The sequence below is a fragment of the Tubulanus polymorphus genome, chromosome 1 (assembly GCF_964204645.1).
Source record: "Tubulanus polymorphus chromosome 1, tnTubPoly1.2, whole genome shotgun sequence".
In the NCBI taxonomy this organism is placed as follows: Eukaryota; Metazoa; Nemertea; class Palaeonemertea; order Tubulaniformes; family Tubulanidae; genus Tubulanus; species Tubulanus polymorphus.
The window spans coordinates 17,798,487-17,816,260 of NC_134025.1; the positions used below are offsets into that span (position 1 = coordinate 17,798,487).

At 35.7% G+C, this 17,774-nt stretch overlaps 1 protein-coding gene across 1 annotated transcript in view; it reads right to left on the reverse strand.

Moving 5' to 3' along the window:
• Nucleotides 1–17,774, reverse strand: part of LOC141901205 (trafficking kinesin-binding protein 1-like) — a 284,033-nt gene that overhangs the window by 239,740 nt on the left and 26,519 nt on the right. Inside the window, exon 2 of the mRNA XM_074788317.1 lies at nt 3,411–3,599. The gene's annotated coding sequence lies outside the window, so the exon portion shown is untranslated. The remainder of the gene's footprint in view (nt 1–3,410; nt 3,600–17,774) is intronic.

The following is a 17,774-nucleotide window of genomic DNA, read 5'->3' on the forward strand; positions in this document are numbered from 1 at the left end:
ATGCTGGACTCACACTTGACATTCGGATTAAGCGTTCGCTGTGGGGGAAAGGAGATCGTTCGTTGTGTCGCTTGAAGTGTTTATCGAGTTTGACGCGACTTTAGGCCTAACGGTAGTGAGCTTTACTGTCTCAAACAATCACAGTATAATTGTTGCGTTTATTAACGGACTCATTGGATTGAACATCAAAACAAAATTTACGATATTTAGGAGGGTTGTTATTCAATAGGCCCACGACCAATCTGTCCGGATGTTAGGCCTACGCATATACATAGGCCTACATAGGCTAATATAGTAGCCTCTACTAGGTAAGGTTAAAGCTAAGTTCACTGTAAAGGAGGAATCAGATTTAGTAAAATGCATGTTAATTAGTGATTAACTGGTTCTGACTTGCAACGATCAATCACAATTATCAATTTTATTGGAAAAAATGAAGATTTTTTTGAAAATTTTGTCTGAGCAGGCAGCTTTATAAGCCAGACTTTTCATTTGAGTTTTTTCATAAAAAATGAAACTGGTATTTCATTAATTCCTAATGACTAAAGCCGGGCCTAGGTCGGCCTTGCGATCGCTTGTGACTCACTGCGACGCCATTCACTGCGACGATTGTGTCACAACGACTCATCGACCTATGCTCCCTTGCGACGGGTTGCGACTGTCAGCAACGCCAGTCTCAAGGAGTCGCACGTGTTCTACTTTCTGCGACGCGACACGACTGTCACAACCGACCTACGCGCTCTTGCGACTGGCAGAAACTAGTCGCACACAGTCACTGACAATCGTATCGCAACCGATTTGCACCGAAACTTGCGATGCAACGCGAGATTCGCATCGCATCACAAGGCTGACCTACGTCCGGCTTTAAGTTACTGCAGAGCCCCAGAAATATCTTTTTGTTCATTCAAAAGATCTTTCGCTTGAGAATTCTTTCGTCGGAACAAAATTTATTTCGTTCGAACCAATAATATTCTGTTCGATTGAACCAATTTGAAAAAATCGTTAGAAAAAAGTTGAACACACTTTTTTTGTCCCAACGAAAGGTTTTTCGTTCGAACAATCGTTCGATCGAACAAATTTGTTTTAATTTGAACAGAATTTTCTTTTCAGAACATTAAGTTTTTCGTTCAAACAAGTAAATAGTAAAAAGTTTTTTCTCCGAACCAAAAGTATTAAGTATTTCGTTTAATCGAACAGAATTGTTTTCATTCAAACATTCGTTCGAAAAAATTGTTTTCGCTCAACCAAATTTTTTTGCCGGGACAAAAAGTTTTTCATTTCAATAATAACATAGCTTTTCATTCGAACACATTTTTTGTCAGAATGAAGTTTTGGTTCAAACAAAAAGCGTATTGTTCGATCAAACTGAATTGTTTTCCCTCGCACAAGATTTTCTTGTCGGAACATTAAGTTTTTTGGTCAAACTGCGTGTTAAGTTCATTTTGGAAATTAACTCGGTCTGGTATATTTTGGATTACTGTGTATGTCATTTGTCAGGACATTAAACAGAAGACGACTTAGGATACTTCCTTGCGTGACTCCACTAGTTAGACCGACTTATTCCAAGATGAGGCGTTGATTTCGGCTACAAGTTTTCGTTCAGAGATAACTGCTGAGCCATTTGGGCGACCTATCATTGATACTGTTTCCTAATAGCCTGTTTATTAATGGCTGATGTTGTGCCTTATCAAATGCTCTGTCGAAATCCACCGTTGAACAGGATTCTTTGACTGTGCAGAAAACCCGTTATCGCTGCTTTGCAGCTATATTTATATTTCGTAATACTACTGTGCTCTGTGCAAACTTGTAAAATTTTTTGGAGCAAGGAAATAAACTTAAACTTAAACTCGATAAATAGCCCAAATCTAATTATCAGTCAATATAGCAAATACACTTTTGCCAAAGTGGAGATGAAGAAAAATTTGGATGGTGCCCGGCGTTAGGGGGTCATCGCCGGGGTGGATGTGTCTCATTTCAGGCAAGTAGTTTTTTCCAACAGTACGGTTTCCATGGAAACCACATACAATTTTGGGGCTTGGACATTTTGCCCAAAAATGGCTCTAGTGTGTAAACGTGTAAATTCAATCACTGTTGTGGTGTTCAACCGAGGAAAAGATAACAAGACTTATTTTTCCCAGCATGCATTAGAAAGCATACTAACTGCCAACTGCCTAAAACTGTCAGTCAACTGATTGATGATACAACACGACTGCCAAACTATCGATTTATTGTGGTGCAATAAAGATAACATTGAATTAAATTGCAGTTTCAAATATATATATATATTACAAGCAGTAGATTTAACAGTCTCTCTTTTAGATGCTGTTGGAATTTTAGATATATTTTATTTTGTTTATAAAGTCTATTAGAGTTAAATAGTTTTTCCACTTGTAATTTTGCTAACTTATTTTTCAATTAAAAGTTGCGATCGAAATACACTTGTGACAATGTCTGATCTTTGTCTGTGGTCTCTCATTAGAAAATCAATATTTCCAACTTTGGCATGTGTCTAAAAAGGGGGGTGGGCGGTTTAAAACCAATTAGACAGTTATTCTAATTGACGGAGCTATTGAAATTATTAGATGCTCCCTTATTCTCGGCGTGCATAACTATGATATTTAGACATCAACTGTTTCGTTGTGTGTATGTGTGTGTGCGTGTGCGCGTGTGCGCGTGTGCGCGTGTGCGCGTGTGCGCGTGTGCGCGTGTGCGCGTGTGCGCGTGTGCGCGTGTGCGCGTGTGCGCGTGTGCGCGTGTGCGCGTGTGCGCGTGTGCGCGTGTGCGCGTGTGCGCGTGTGCGCGTGTGCGCGTGTGCGCGTGTGCGCGTGTGCGCGTATGTATGTATGTATGTATGTATGTATGTATGTATGTATGTATGTATGTATGTATGTATGTATGTATGTATGTATGTATGTATGTATGTATGTATGTATGTATGTATGTATGTATGTATGTATGTATGTATGTATGTATGTATGTATGTATGTATGTATGTATGTATGTATGTATGTATGTATGTATGTATATATATATATATATATATATATATATATATGTATATATATATGTATATATATATGTATATATATGTATATGTATATATATATATATATATATATATATATATATATATATATATATATATATATATTGGATTTGAAGTGATCACTCAGATCTGTCGTGTTCATATTCGAAATACTTGATAAATTGAAATCGGATGATGTTGATCATAAGCTATTGGGTTTGAATCTCACTATAACCGTTGTGTGCAACATAAAAAAAAGTATCAGGGTGGATTTGGGCAGCTTGAGGAGTAATAGGCAGGGCGGATACGGGCAGCTTGAGTGCTAATGGGTTAATGAAATGCATATGTAAATGCCTATAGGCACTTAAGGTTCCTATTAATCACATACCTGTTAATCTTCCAGAGCCTGGACAATTGGTGTCTACATCATTTATCCCCTTTTGGGGAGAGGCATAATTGATGTTCGTGATATCAATGATAGGTTCAACCGATTCACAAGTTGCCAGTTTGCAAATTGAAGAGCAAAAGAAAAACCACTTAACGTATCTGCTGCCGTATTTTGGATCAACTAACGAAACTGAAAAAGAAAGAAAAAACATGCATACTTGATTTTAATGTGAATTTAAAATGTCAGACTGGGACAAATACCAATGCAACTGAGAAGAAATATATAGCCCAGCTTTTGATGGCAGCAGCCAAGTTACCAACAACTGAGCCAGAATGCTGGATATCATCACCCACCAGCGGCTTTTCGGCAACATTGGATTAACCTGGTAAAACTACGCAATGAATTGCGAGAGACGAATAGAATAAAAGTCCCACAATCGCAGGATCTAAAAAGTTTAAAATCTAAAAAGTTCAATTAAAATTTATCAATAAACTGCCCATGGGCAAAGTGTGGTTTACCTTGAAAGCTAGAGGTTGTTTGGAGTAAGGGCATTGCTTGAAAAATCTTTTTAATTCGTGATTTCAAAGTTCTTGAAGTTTATATTTTATTTTATCTTTCTTAAAGAATTATTTTGTAGTCAAATAAGTCCATAGATAAACTTTTGTTTATTGTCTACGTCCAAAATTTTGTAGGGTACAGGGGTGCAGGGAAACTATTTTATATTTTCAAAAAATCATTTTTCACCATATGAAAAAAATATTCAAATATAATTCATATGATGTCACATATCAGGGGGTGGCTGAATATTGAGTCTTGGAAAGGAAACCTCTTCCAATATATGACCGCGGAAGCTAAAACACGGGGGCGTAGTATTAGATCGTTTTAAATCCTGGAATTTACCACTTCAATATTCAGACCTCGACCTATACCTATAGTTTGCTGCTTCGTATTTCAGGTCACAAAAAATAACAATTTATTACAAATTCTATCAAACAGAAAACACAGCGCTAAAACACCATCCTATAGACTATCTAAATATTTGGCGAAAACTCTTTCACCGGTTCTTGGCTCATTTTCGAATGCCCATTTACGCCATAACCAGGACTTATTGGAATGTTTAAAAAATGTTATTCCTGGGCATGATAAATTTACATCTTTTGATGTTGCTAGCTTATTCACTAATGTTCCTTTAGAACCTACTTTGGACTTTCTTAGGAGAAAGTTACCTACTTTAGATTTTCATTTTGATATACCGGTTGATTGTCTTTTGGACTTAATTGAACTTTGTACAAAAAACTTAAATTTTCAATTTGGTTCTTACTTTTTTGAACAGATTTTTGGTATGGCTATGGGGAATCCACTTTCCCATGTTCTTGCTGGTTTTTTTTTGGAACATGTCGAAAGTGAAATTCTTCCTCTTTACACTGAAAGTAGACCCAAAATTTGGCGACGTTACGTTGATGATATTCTTTGTTTAGTTTCCCCCGATTTTAATGTAAATGGATTCTTACATTATTTGAACTCTTTATATCCTACTTTGAATTTCACTTTTGAGTGGGAAGAAAAAAATAATTGCATCCCGTTTCTCGATGTACTCATTCATAATTTCAAAACAAATTTGAAATAATCTGTATATAGAAAACCGACTAACGCTGAAGCTTATCTTCATTTTTTCTCATTTACTCCTTTGAACATCAAAATTCGAATAGCCCAAGGATTATTTCTTCGAGCTCTATGTATTTGTGATCAAATGTTTTTAGATAAAGAAATCAAACATATAAGAACTGCTCTCAAGAAACTAGCCTATCCAGACAAAATTTTGAACAAAGCTTATTTCAAAGCCCGAATTTCTCACTTTGGACATAATGACCTGACCAGAAAACGCAGAGCTCAAAAGAATATTATAATCCCGTATTTACCTACTTTGGAACGCCTTAAATCCACATTAAGCACCATCGACACAAGATTAGTCTTTCAGTATAATAACAAACTCACTAATGTTTTAACCAAAAATAAACCCAACAGTGAGCTAATTGAGTCAGGGGTCTATAAGATACCATGTAAAGACTGTAATATGATGTACATCGGCGAAACGGGACGTAATCTCAGTCAGCGTATTAAAGAACACAAAATAGATATCCGCAACCAAAAGCCTGAGAGTGGAATAGCGAATCATGTCTTTACAACCAATCACCAATTTGACATTCAGAATTCGAAACTTATTTATCCTTGTAAAGATATTCATAAGAGACACATAGTGGAATCAGCCCTTATATGTAAACTTTCGAAATCCAATTTATCTACTAATTTAAATACTGGTTTTTCTCCACATAACCAATTATTATCCAGACACATCAACTCTTTATTAGATTTGGGTTGATGTCACTATGTGTCACTCTGTTATCGCCACCTTCTTCAGTCCACTTCACTTAGTTACATAATTTGTTTTTACTCTGAACTGTTTAGAATTGCTGTGGTTTCCATGGTACCCCTTGATGTTTTATTGCTTGGTCTGTTTATCTTTAGTTTTGACACACTGCTTCTATTTTAGATCATGTGAGTTTATATGCTTTGTAACTTGTTTTCCTGGTCATTCCACCTGATGATGGCTGTTAGTCAACAGCCGAAACGTGGTTTCGTAATAATAAATTTGATAGTATAATTTCAAATTCGAAGTGTGGGATTTCTTCATTTAACTACAGTTTACACGGATTATAGTGTTTATTCGACAACTAACAGCGCTCATCTTCTTCTACGACGCTTATTCCGCATGTTATCATACCAAATGTGCACGTGCCAAGCAGCATTACAGCATCACCAATTCAAATTATAGAAGTCTGTATGAGCGTGTGTTTGTGTGTGCAACAGTCTAATGTTTAGCACTCCCATGCATGTGGAGGCCTTGTGTAGTGAACGTTCGCTTCACATCAATCTCAATCAACACAATCACCGGGTATTAAAATGAAACAATACCTATGGCGATATGCGAAATAACTATATTCTCACCTGCAATGAGCATTAAAAATTGGCACATATACGGTACCTAGTCCGATGAAAAGTTCGCCATTAATGTTTTTCCCATAATTATTTCAGTAGCGCCAGAATTTCCCGTATATCCCAAAAACAGCCAATCACATTCGCTTGTAGAGACGACGCCCCCCTATCAGGGTCATTGCAATCTTATACGCATGAGCAAAGAATTTTCCCGTCAAAAACAGTTTTTCGTTGAAAATATAAACAAAGTTGACCATGTCATCGACGGAGGTTTGTCATGTCTTCAATCGAATCGATTATACGTCGTTCAACCCGAGAACCAATGAAAAAAAAGCTCACATAAAAATCAGCGCAATTTTACATGAATTGGCTCAATGCCAACCTCATACTGCTGACAAAGGTAAACCAAAAACCTGTATATTCGGTTTTATACTAAAAACCATTTTTATAGCTAACTTATTTCTGGAACATGTTGAAACTGAAATTTTGCCCTTGTATACAGATATCCCCCCAAAGCTTGGTTTTGTTATGTTGATGATGTCCTTTGCTTGGTGTCTAATAATTTCACCCTTCCCTTATTTTCAGAGTTCTTAAATTCACGTCACCCTAGCCTTAAGTTCACATTTGAATGGGAATCCAATAATGCTATTCCTTTCCTTGATGTTCTTATACACAATTGTTTTGATCGTCTCCATTTTGCAGTCTATCGGAAAGCTACCCACTTCAATTCATATTTACATTTCATTTTCTTCACTAGTTTTAATATCAAGTAGTCTGTAGCCCAAGGGTTGTTTCTTCGGGCTCTTAAGAATTTGTGACTCTGAATTTACTGCATGTAAACTGAAATTTTATCATCCAGATTATCCAGATTACGTCCTTGCGCTTCGTAAGGCTAAAAGCTCCCTTAAACCTAATTTTATCCGTGTTGACTCTAACTCATTCAACGTAAGTCACACATTGTTGTCCCTCATGTCCCTTGTTTAGACATATTGAAACCCTCTCTCAAAGCTCTTAACACTGATATCATATTCAAGTATAAAATAAAAATCTCTAGTCATTTATCCAAAAATGATACTCCGTCCAACATACATGCCAATGTTTACAAAATCCCAGTGAATAGCAGTTATCCTATGTGGCATACTTTAGTATACATATAACGACCTGAGATGTGACTTATTGAAAAAAGGAGCACGAATTAGCCGTAATAGTTAGCGGAATAGCCATCTCCTTATCCTTCACTCAGTGCGTATAGTTCATATTAAACCCGCGGGTGGCGCTATTTATGATGATAACTATGACAATCAACACAAGCACGTGTGCACCTGCTGAGATAAACAGTGAGCACGTGCTGAAATTGCAAATTCAAAAGTCAAATTTCTCAGTAATAGCTGAACTAAAATTCAAATCAGTTCCATATTTGATATTTGTAAATACATCACATTTGAAAATGAATTTTACACAATATTCTATTTGGATGGCATATGCTCTTAAAGAGCATTGTCTTACTAAAAAAAAACAATAGGCCCATGGGCCTTGAAGCATTGGTAGATTATACTGTGGTAAGGTATTAAGTGGTAAATGCTTTGCATCTGCCGGCAAATGTTCTATGACGATGTTGCTTGGGAGGATCACAGATGATACGATATTCATATATTATATATATATGTATATTGTACGATATTCATTTATGCTGAAAATAAATTTCATTTTTCTGCAAAACAATTTAGCAACGTTATTTGTATTGTTAAACCTCATTAATGTGATTCTGTTAAAGACGAAGCTAGTTTATTCTGATGTTTTCCATCATGTCCCAGCTAAGATATTCATATCAATCAAGATTTGGTTACAGAAACCCATTTAGTAGAACGATTTCTGCACCTTCGTCAACAAGATTTGTATCAACGAAGTACGCCTACAACTGCAAGGGTAATCTCGACTGACTGTGTTTTTCTTGCATGAACTGTTAGGCCCTATTGCTGAATTATGAAAACAGAATGCAAAATAGGTACGGTAGATCAATTGGACAAACGTACACAACAAAACATGGCAGAGAATGATGGTGTCACTGAGGCCGGCAGATGTTTGTTTGTTTGTATTCGTCTGTTTGGCTTTACGTCATTTGGATCTTGGTTTCCCAAGACTGCCTCTATTGGATTTGAATTTGTGGTAGGACTCGAACCCACTATTCACTCAGCACTTACAGTGGATGCATTAGCATAACGCCTTATCTTACTGTGCTACTAAGGCCGCTCGATTAAAATCCAAAAACTACAGCAGCGCAAATAACCATCGCAATATTGCAATTTACAACAATGTGTAAATTTAATCACTGTTGTGGTGTTCGATGCTTGGAAACGATAATAAAAGTTATTTTTCCCGGCGCGCATTACAAAGCAAATCTATCCGCTGAGTGCGTAAGGGCCTGCTACCGCCTCATGAGTGCGCTGGAGGCGGGCAGGGCATCTTAAAGCAATAGACAGCCGCTGCAGGGCTGTCGGCAGCTAAGCTGCCACTCAAAACCATCCCTTACTTGAGTCTCAGTCCTTAATTCAATTGGCCACTTGAAAATGTTACTTCAGGTGAAGGGAAACCGAAAACTAAAAATAGATAGGATCAACGATTTTTCTTTTTAAATAATGAAGACATAAAGCAAGAATAGGTTGCATTTCTTTCAAATGACAATCCACTATGATCATCCGCTAAAGTTTAATGCCACCATAGAAAGACTACCTCGCCAGGTTTTCTGAAGAGACAGGGAACCAGTCAATTCAATTCAGAATTCATTTTACAGAAACGGGGTATAAAAAAGTTTTCGATAAACAGTTACAATATATATGTTCATAAAACGATTTTTCAAATAGTCACTAACAAAAGTAAAAGAAAATTAAAAGAATCTTGAAAAACGTTAAAGTAAATGTTTTATTCTGAAATTATAATTTTGTCAATAAAGAATAAATAGAATGGTCGTCAGCACAGGAGTTTACAGTCAATGATAATTTCAGCAGGGCAAATACAAATATTCCTCCCAAAACCAAAATTAACTAAAGATTTCACAGAAATCAATCTTGAAATACAATTCTAAAATAAAACCCGGAATAAAAACAGTAGACGATACCACAGGTTCACATCAAAACCTGCTGATTTCTGCCGCCAAGCCTATCAGAGAGGAGTCTTAACTTTCTGATTGGCTCTTTAAAACCAATATTTTCCTGAAGAAGCTTATATGAATTTTAACAAGGCCCTTTTTCAAACTTCAGCTTGCTAGGATTTGGAGAATGGATAATGCTTTAAAAATTAATTTGTATGAGTATATGCTCAGTTTAAGAGCCTAAGCTCTGGAAACCATGTCATTTACATTTGCTCCATTTGTATAGTAATAGGCTTTGCCTACGGCTGGCCTTAAAGCATCCTCGCTTGCCAGGGGTCTGGTATCACTCCCGGGCTCTTTCCACCAGCCCCCTGGGCTGTACAACATCAGTTTTGCAGCCTCTGGACGGAGGTATAATCAAAAATCTCAAGGTACATCGTCGTAAACTTTAGTGCCAGAAGCGCTTAGCATACAATGAGGAAAAACTGAGTTCAAGTGGAATTTTTTAGATGCAATGTATGCAATTAAATCTGCATGGGAAACTGTTCCTAAAAGAACAATTCGTAACTGTTTCGCCGCCCCTGGATTGTACCTGTACAAGGACCACCAAATAAACCTCAGAAACAGTCATCTAAATCATGACGACATCAAAATCTTTGGGAAACTTTTGCATCAGAGTTGATCCAAACAAACTCGGACGGGGAATTCTGCAACATATTCGAAGCTTTATCATCACCCATCATAAGGCTGACGTTAATGAGGATCCTGAACCAAAAACCTCCTGTATCGAGGGCTAATACTCTGTCCTCAATTAACTGTGAAACGATGTTTTTCACAATCTTATGAAACAGAAGATCGTCACTTCACGAACCTAAAATTTGAGAAAATGATTAACAGGAAAACAGCAACAAGACAGACATCAATTCTGGACTTCTTGCAGATACCTCAGATAAATCTTTACCTTCAGTCTAATTGATTTCAATGCGGTATTGAATCGAATTTTCTGAAATTTGCTCAATAAAACAAAATTGAATTGGATTTGATATCTTTTGCAGAATCAAATTTGATTGAAATGCTGTTTGAGCACATGGCTAATTAGCACATCAAGGTCATCCATCCCATTTGAGAAAAAGCTATATTTCGGACTTTGCATAGTATTTTCTGTAGTGCAAATAAAATATTCCTCCAAAAAACCAAATCAACTAAAGATTTAACAGAAATCGATCTTGAATAACAATTTTAGATCTTAAAAAAACCCGGAAGTAAAACGGTAGATGATACTGCAGGTTCACGCGAACACCTGCTGATCTCTGTGGCTAAGCCAATCATAGAGGAGTCTTTGCTTTCTGATTGGCTTTTTAAAACAGATATTTTTGCATTCAGATTTTCGTGAAAAAGCTAATATAAATTCAAACGAGGCCCTTTTTCAAAATTCAGCTTCACAGGGTTTGGAGAATGGTCTGGATGCCATGTCATTTAAATTCACTCCATTTGTCTAGTAATAGGTTCAGCCTACGACTGGCCAAAAAATCCAGCCTTTTAAATCTATGGTTATGATTTCCTCACATTCCGACTATTCAGAAATCCCCCCCAACTGGTTTACCGGTAATAGGATGTTTGATTCCAAAAAAGAGAAACCCATTGTTGAGCTTTCCTTGGCAAGACAATAATATAGAGACATATTCCATGTATGGGAAATTCCACCTTTTGTTATCGTGGTAACTTGAGCTTCGTAATATATTCCATTATTCAGATCCCTGTTGAATATAAAAACTAATCAGAGTATAGGAAATCTCTTGGTTTGTGAAAGAAACCTCCAAATTGTAAAAATGATAGTATGGGAACCCCGTAGATTTCATTCGTTAGGTTGGGGAGCATAGTCTATGCACAATGTTCAATCAAAGACAACAATAAGGTCAGAAAAATGATACCTTGTTTCTCATTTATGAAGGGAAACTGTATGCCCTAAAGTGACCCAGCAAGCAGCATTCTGTTTCTATTTTTCCATTAAAAAAGTATGAAATTTGACATATTTCCATCAGGCCAGCCTTTTTTAATTTAATTTAAAAACAGTTCCCACTGAAAATTCTTAAAATAAAAAAAAATTATAAGTACAGGATATGGTTGCAGAATTTCTTACTGTTGTCAAATACCATTCTAGTAGGCCTGTATATTTTTATTTGACAGATGCTGGATCATTCATATCTATTCGCCATTAGAATGGGAAGTTATGATTCAATCACGTGAAAATACTTATTAAGTGCTATGAATTAAAAATCTATAAGTAAATGAAAATATATTCCCCGAATCCAAGACCAGAATCATCATCAGCATGAACAAAATATGAATTATCTTATATCTACAAACTAATTCTGGTTTATTTTTAAATTACAACTTCAAAAACAATGATTTCTTAAAAAACAAGTATTCAAGTTATAATTGTTCGATAGCCCCCTTTGCAAACAGAAGAACACACATAATTTCTGGGTTGTCAGATTTTGCGAGAACACAAGATCAGTGAAAGAACACCGAAAGCCTGGTGAGCCGTTACCAGAAGAAATTCAGGGCTCCGTGATTATTTTGTGAGATTAGCTCTCCTCATTTAAACGAATGTTTAAAGGAGGAAATCACAGCGATTGCTCAAAACCGTGCATTAGGGCGCAATAGTAAAATATTGCATTTGTGTCCGACCTTAGAGAACAATTCATTATTGCGTTTTGCGATGGTTGGTTAAAACATGCAGAGTTTCGAACATATAATGTGGATTATCCGGTTATACTACCTCGTAAACATTGGATTACTAAATTGATCGTGAGAGATTATCATATTCAGGGTGACCATATCGCAGGTACAAATCACACCTTCGCTCTTGTTTCGTTGAAATACTGGATTGTTGTGAAGGTGAATGCATAGTTTGTAACAGGAGAACTGTTAAAGCGTCGAGCCATTTCAAGTTCAAGTTTATTTTCCATTTATATATGATTAACAAATTACAAAGTATACATTATATAAATATATATATATATATATATATATATATATATATATATATATATATATATATATATATATATATATATGGCAGGATGCATGGAAGCCATTATAAGCTGTAAACCCGAGAGTCCCATGCACACTGACAACAATACAATGCAAGTACAAGTGTTATGGTTGAGATGAAATGGAATGGGGCGGATGAAGAGAGAAATAGCCTGCCTAAAATTTGATTCCACAAATAGAACATTTTTATCAATGTTTAAAGCGACAATGAATTGGAGAATTATTATTTAAGAGTACGATTATTTTATTTCAATTGACTTCAATAAGAGGAAATTGTGATTTTCTTAAATCTATTTATCAGTGTTTTGATGCTTGGAGAACTTCTCAAGGTGTCTGTGCTGTTTTGCCATATCATTGGTACATTTTTCATACAGGATCTATTATATAAACTTGTGTTATGTAAGCCTATTCTGGGATGGTTTCTTTGGCGGGTGTTATAATTATGAGTAAATGAATTTCTATTAAATATATCTAGGACCGGCGCCGGTAGTTTGGATTTGCAGAAGTTATATGCAGTTTTTAACATTTCAAGATTGATTAGATCATATAGCTTTAATATATTTAATGATTTGAATGCGGGGGACGATGGTGAGCAAATATCTGAATTTTTGATCAAACGTACTGCTCTTTTTTGAAGGATGAATATTTTGTCTAGAGTAGATTTGGTAATTAGAGGAGCCCATAAGTTTAGGCAATATGTTAGGTGGCTTTGGATATAACTGAAGTATAGGATTCTTTTGGTCCAGGTTGGAACAAAATTTTTAAATGTTTTAATCATGTATAGATTTTTATTGATTTTGTTAATTACGGTATGGGCATGTTCTTCAAAGGACAAATTTTCACTTATATTAAGACCAAGCAGATTGAAATTTTTTACATTTTTTACGGACTGATTGCCAAATTTCAGATTGATTTCATTATGATTAACTTTAAATGAATAAGGCTTAAATAACATATATGCTGTTTTAGTAAGGTTAAGGGTAAGCTTATTGGCTTTAAACTGATCTATAACAACATTTAGGTCATTTTTCATATTAGAAACTCGAACTTTAAGATTTTTATTAATAACAAATAGTGTACTGTCGTCCGCAAAGAGAACAGCTTTACAATTTTTTAAATTTAGGGTCAAGTCATTGGTATAAATGATAAAAAGCAGAGGCCCTAGTATTGAGCCCTGTGGTATTCCATACTCAATGCTTCTCAACTCTGAATTATGATTTTTATATTGCACTAACATATTTCCATCTGTAAGATAGCTTTTAAACCAATCTAAAGCTATTCCACGAACGCCATATATAATTTAATTTTTTGATAAGAATATTAATTGTGGTATTCCATACTCAATGCTTCTCAACTCTGAATTATGATTTTTATATTGCACTAACATATTTCCATCTGTAAGATAGCTTTTAAACCAATCTAAAGCTATTCCACGAACGCCATATATAATTTAATTTTTTGATAAGAATATTAATATCGAGTGAGTCGAAAGCTTTAGAAAGATCTAAATATACACTTAGCATAAAGTTCTTTGTATCAATACTATTAATAGCATGACTCAAAAATTCAGTCAAAGCATGACAGGTTGAGTGATTGGCTCTAAATCCGTATTGGCTTTAATAGAGTAAGTTATTTTTATTGACAAAGTCGTAGTCTTTTATGTATGATCTTTTCCAGTAATTTAGATAAAACTGGTAGGAGGGATATCGGTCTATAATTATTGATGTCTTTTTTGTCTTTAGCTTTAAAAATTGGCACAACTTAAGCGGTTTTCATATTTGTAGGCAAGTGACCTTCACTCATCGACTTGTTGAATACAATTGTTAAAGGCATAGAAATCTCATGGGCAATTGATTTTATTAGTATGTTATTCAAATTATCATGACCACAGCTAGTTTTGTAAGGTAGACTATTTATGAAAGTTTGAACTTCTTTTTGGTCCGTAGGAAGAAGAAATATTGAGTTATTGTTAGATCGCTTTAAGTATACATCATAATTATTGGTAGGGTTCTGTATTTTTGAGGCAAATGACTTTCCAACTGTACTGAAAAAATCATTGAAAGAGTTACATATTTCTACAGGATCACTTATTACTTTTCCTTTAATTATGAAATTACTAGAAGTTACACATGTTTTATCATTTGCTTACCTATGACTGTTTTCAATAAACTCCACAGCTTTCTTGCATTATTTTCAAACGATAAAATTTTGTCAGCGTAGTAGGTTTTCTTGGCCCTACGCATTATATAATTTAAGTTGTTCCGATAATTTAAGTAGTTTACATATCGTGGGTGAGTTTTCTCAAGTCCTATTACTTTTTTATACATTTTATCATTAGTGCGCGAAGCTATACAAAGGCCTTTAGTCATCCAAGGTTCATTAATGTTAAGTTTTCTAGTGGTTTTAAGTTTGCAAGGAGATACTTCATCTACAGAATGTTTTATATTTTGGACAACAAAATCATAACCGGCTTCACAGTTTAATTCTTGCAGAGTGTGCCAATTTATATTAGACAATTTTTGTTTTATTTTAATGACATTTGCATCAGATAAATCTCTATAATAAAACTGTTCATTGACTACTTTGGTTGTATGCTTTTGTGTATCAATTGTAGTGAGGCACGCAAAATGATCAGATACATGATTAGTAAGAATGTAGCTTTCATAATTATTGAACTCTGAACTAATATATATGTTATCTATTAAAGTTGCTGTTTTAGAAGTTACTCTAGTTGGTCTTATGATAGTTGGTAATAAGTTATGACTAAGATTTGAATTTAAAAATTCTGCAGTGTTTTTATGCTGATTAATTTTAATTAGGTCAAGATTCTGGTCCATGCCTAATGTAGCGAGTTTATTTTCTCGACTTATAGCTTCAAGCAAGTTGTTCTAGTCGGACAGGAATTCCATTTCACTTGTTCCTGGGATTCTATAGATCTCACCTAGTATTATATTTTTAGAGTTTATTCTTTTTATTTCGAGGATACACGATGCAAACTGTCTTTCTTTAAAAATTGATAGATCACCTCGAATTTTAAAATCGATTTCATCATTTATATAGATTGCAACTCCTCCTCGAATTAGATTGGTGCGGTGCCTTTCTACAAAATTATATCTTGGTATATTATAAAGATCAAAATTTACATCGTTTAGAAATGTCTCGCATAACATTATTACATCTTACATTTTGCTCCTCTTCCGCAGATTCAACTCAAATTATCATTGCAAGCGTTTGCGGGATCAGCCGTCGATTTCGCTAGACTGTTTATTACCATTCAGGGTCGAGGAAAATGCCGTAAAAACGATATCTCTGTTTATTCGCATGTTTGCTTTCCCGTGCGGTCCATCTTGAGATGGCTACTAGTTTAGATACTGATGCATTTTTAAACCTGTTTTATGGAATGGCTAGTCGTCGAGGAATGCCGTTGGAAATGTCATCAGGTAATGGGACAAACTTTGTCGGTGCAGCTCTTGTACTTAAGGAATTGGTTAGTTTGTTAGATGTGGATAGAATTCAACAGCGACAATCAACAGCGAATCGTGGTGTTAGGTGGAACTTTTATCCACCCGCAGCCCCTCATTTCTGGGGTGTCCACGAAACAATGACTAGGGGTCCGGGGACACCATGCCCACTTGGGAAGTGGTTTCAAATGCTCAACAATCTAACAATTTCAATATTCAATGCCCAATCCAATGACCTTGAAACTCACCACAATCATAGGACCATGTCAGCAGTTACAATTTTGTAATTGATTGTGGTAAAAAAATATGCCTACTTACCAATAAAATATGGATATACTATCAACCTCGGTTAATCTGTCTCCGGTTAAACCATATAAGTGCTTATTAAATAACTTGGTCCCGTTTTTCGGTAACGTTATTCCCTTCAAAATTCTGTGTCTTATTCGAACTCCATAATCCGTATTTTCAATTATTCCATAGACAAATGCATGGTCCCGTAGTCCAATTCATACGTAAATGTATAATTCAACTAGGGGTCCAGGGACACCATGCCCACTTGGGAAGTGGTTTCAAATGCTCAACAATCTAACAATTTCAACATTCAACGCCCCCTGGTGACCATTTACAAAAACCAATGACCTTGAAACTCACCACAATCATAGAACATGTCACCAGCTACGATTTTGTAATTGATTGTGATAACAAAATATGCCTCGGAAATACTAAGTCATTCTACTATTCAACGCCCTCTGGTGACAATATTCAAAACCCAATGACCTCGAAACTCACCCCAATCATAAAACGTGTCATGAAATACAACTTTGCAATTGATCATGGTAACAAAATATGCCTAGGTACCAATATAATAAGGAAATACTAATTTATTCTACTATTCAACGCCCCCTGGTGACCATATAGAAAAACTTATGTCCTTAAAACTCGCTACAACTTTCCAATTGATTGTGGTTACAAAATATGCATATAATAAAGAAATGCTAAGATATTGTATTATTCAACGCCCCCTGGTGGCCATATACGAAATCCAATTACCTTGAAACTCACCACAATCATAGAACACGTTATGAGCTACAACTTTCTAATTGATTGTGGTAGCAATATACGCTTAGGTATCAATAAAATGTGGAAAAACTTTTTCCCATTTACGAATGAGTACTGGTGACACCAAGATGGCTGCCAATTGCGTCATAATTGGCTGATGAAAAATGCCTGTCTCAGGTATAACACATCCCTTTCCAAAGAATACCCATCACAAATTGTAATGAGAAATGGCAAACCAGTAGGAAGCTACAGGACTCAGAATTCGGGCCAAAATTAACATTTTTGGGCACTAAAAAGGTCATAGGACGGCCATCTTGAGTCCGACCGACCCAATTTTTGTTATGTTGATGGGCCCTGGGGGGATTCACATACATCCAAAAGATCAAGGTAATTGATCAAAGCGTCTTCAAAATTTCCCTCAAAAAGTTCAAAAATGTGTAAAAAGTGCTGATTTTGGCGAAAAACAATGGCTGCCAGTCGGCCATCTTGATTCTGACAGGGCCAGTTTTTAGGCTGAAGATGTGTCTAGGGTAGATACATGTGTAACCCAAATATCAAGACATTACCTTGAAGCGTCTTCAAAACTTCCCAAAATAACTGGATTCCGTCTACGGACGGATGGACGGACGACGGACGAAAAGTGAACGCAATAGCCCGCTGGGACTAAAGTCCCAAGTGGGCTAAAAATGGAGGAAAAGAGTGTGA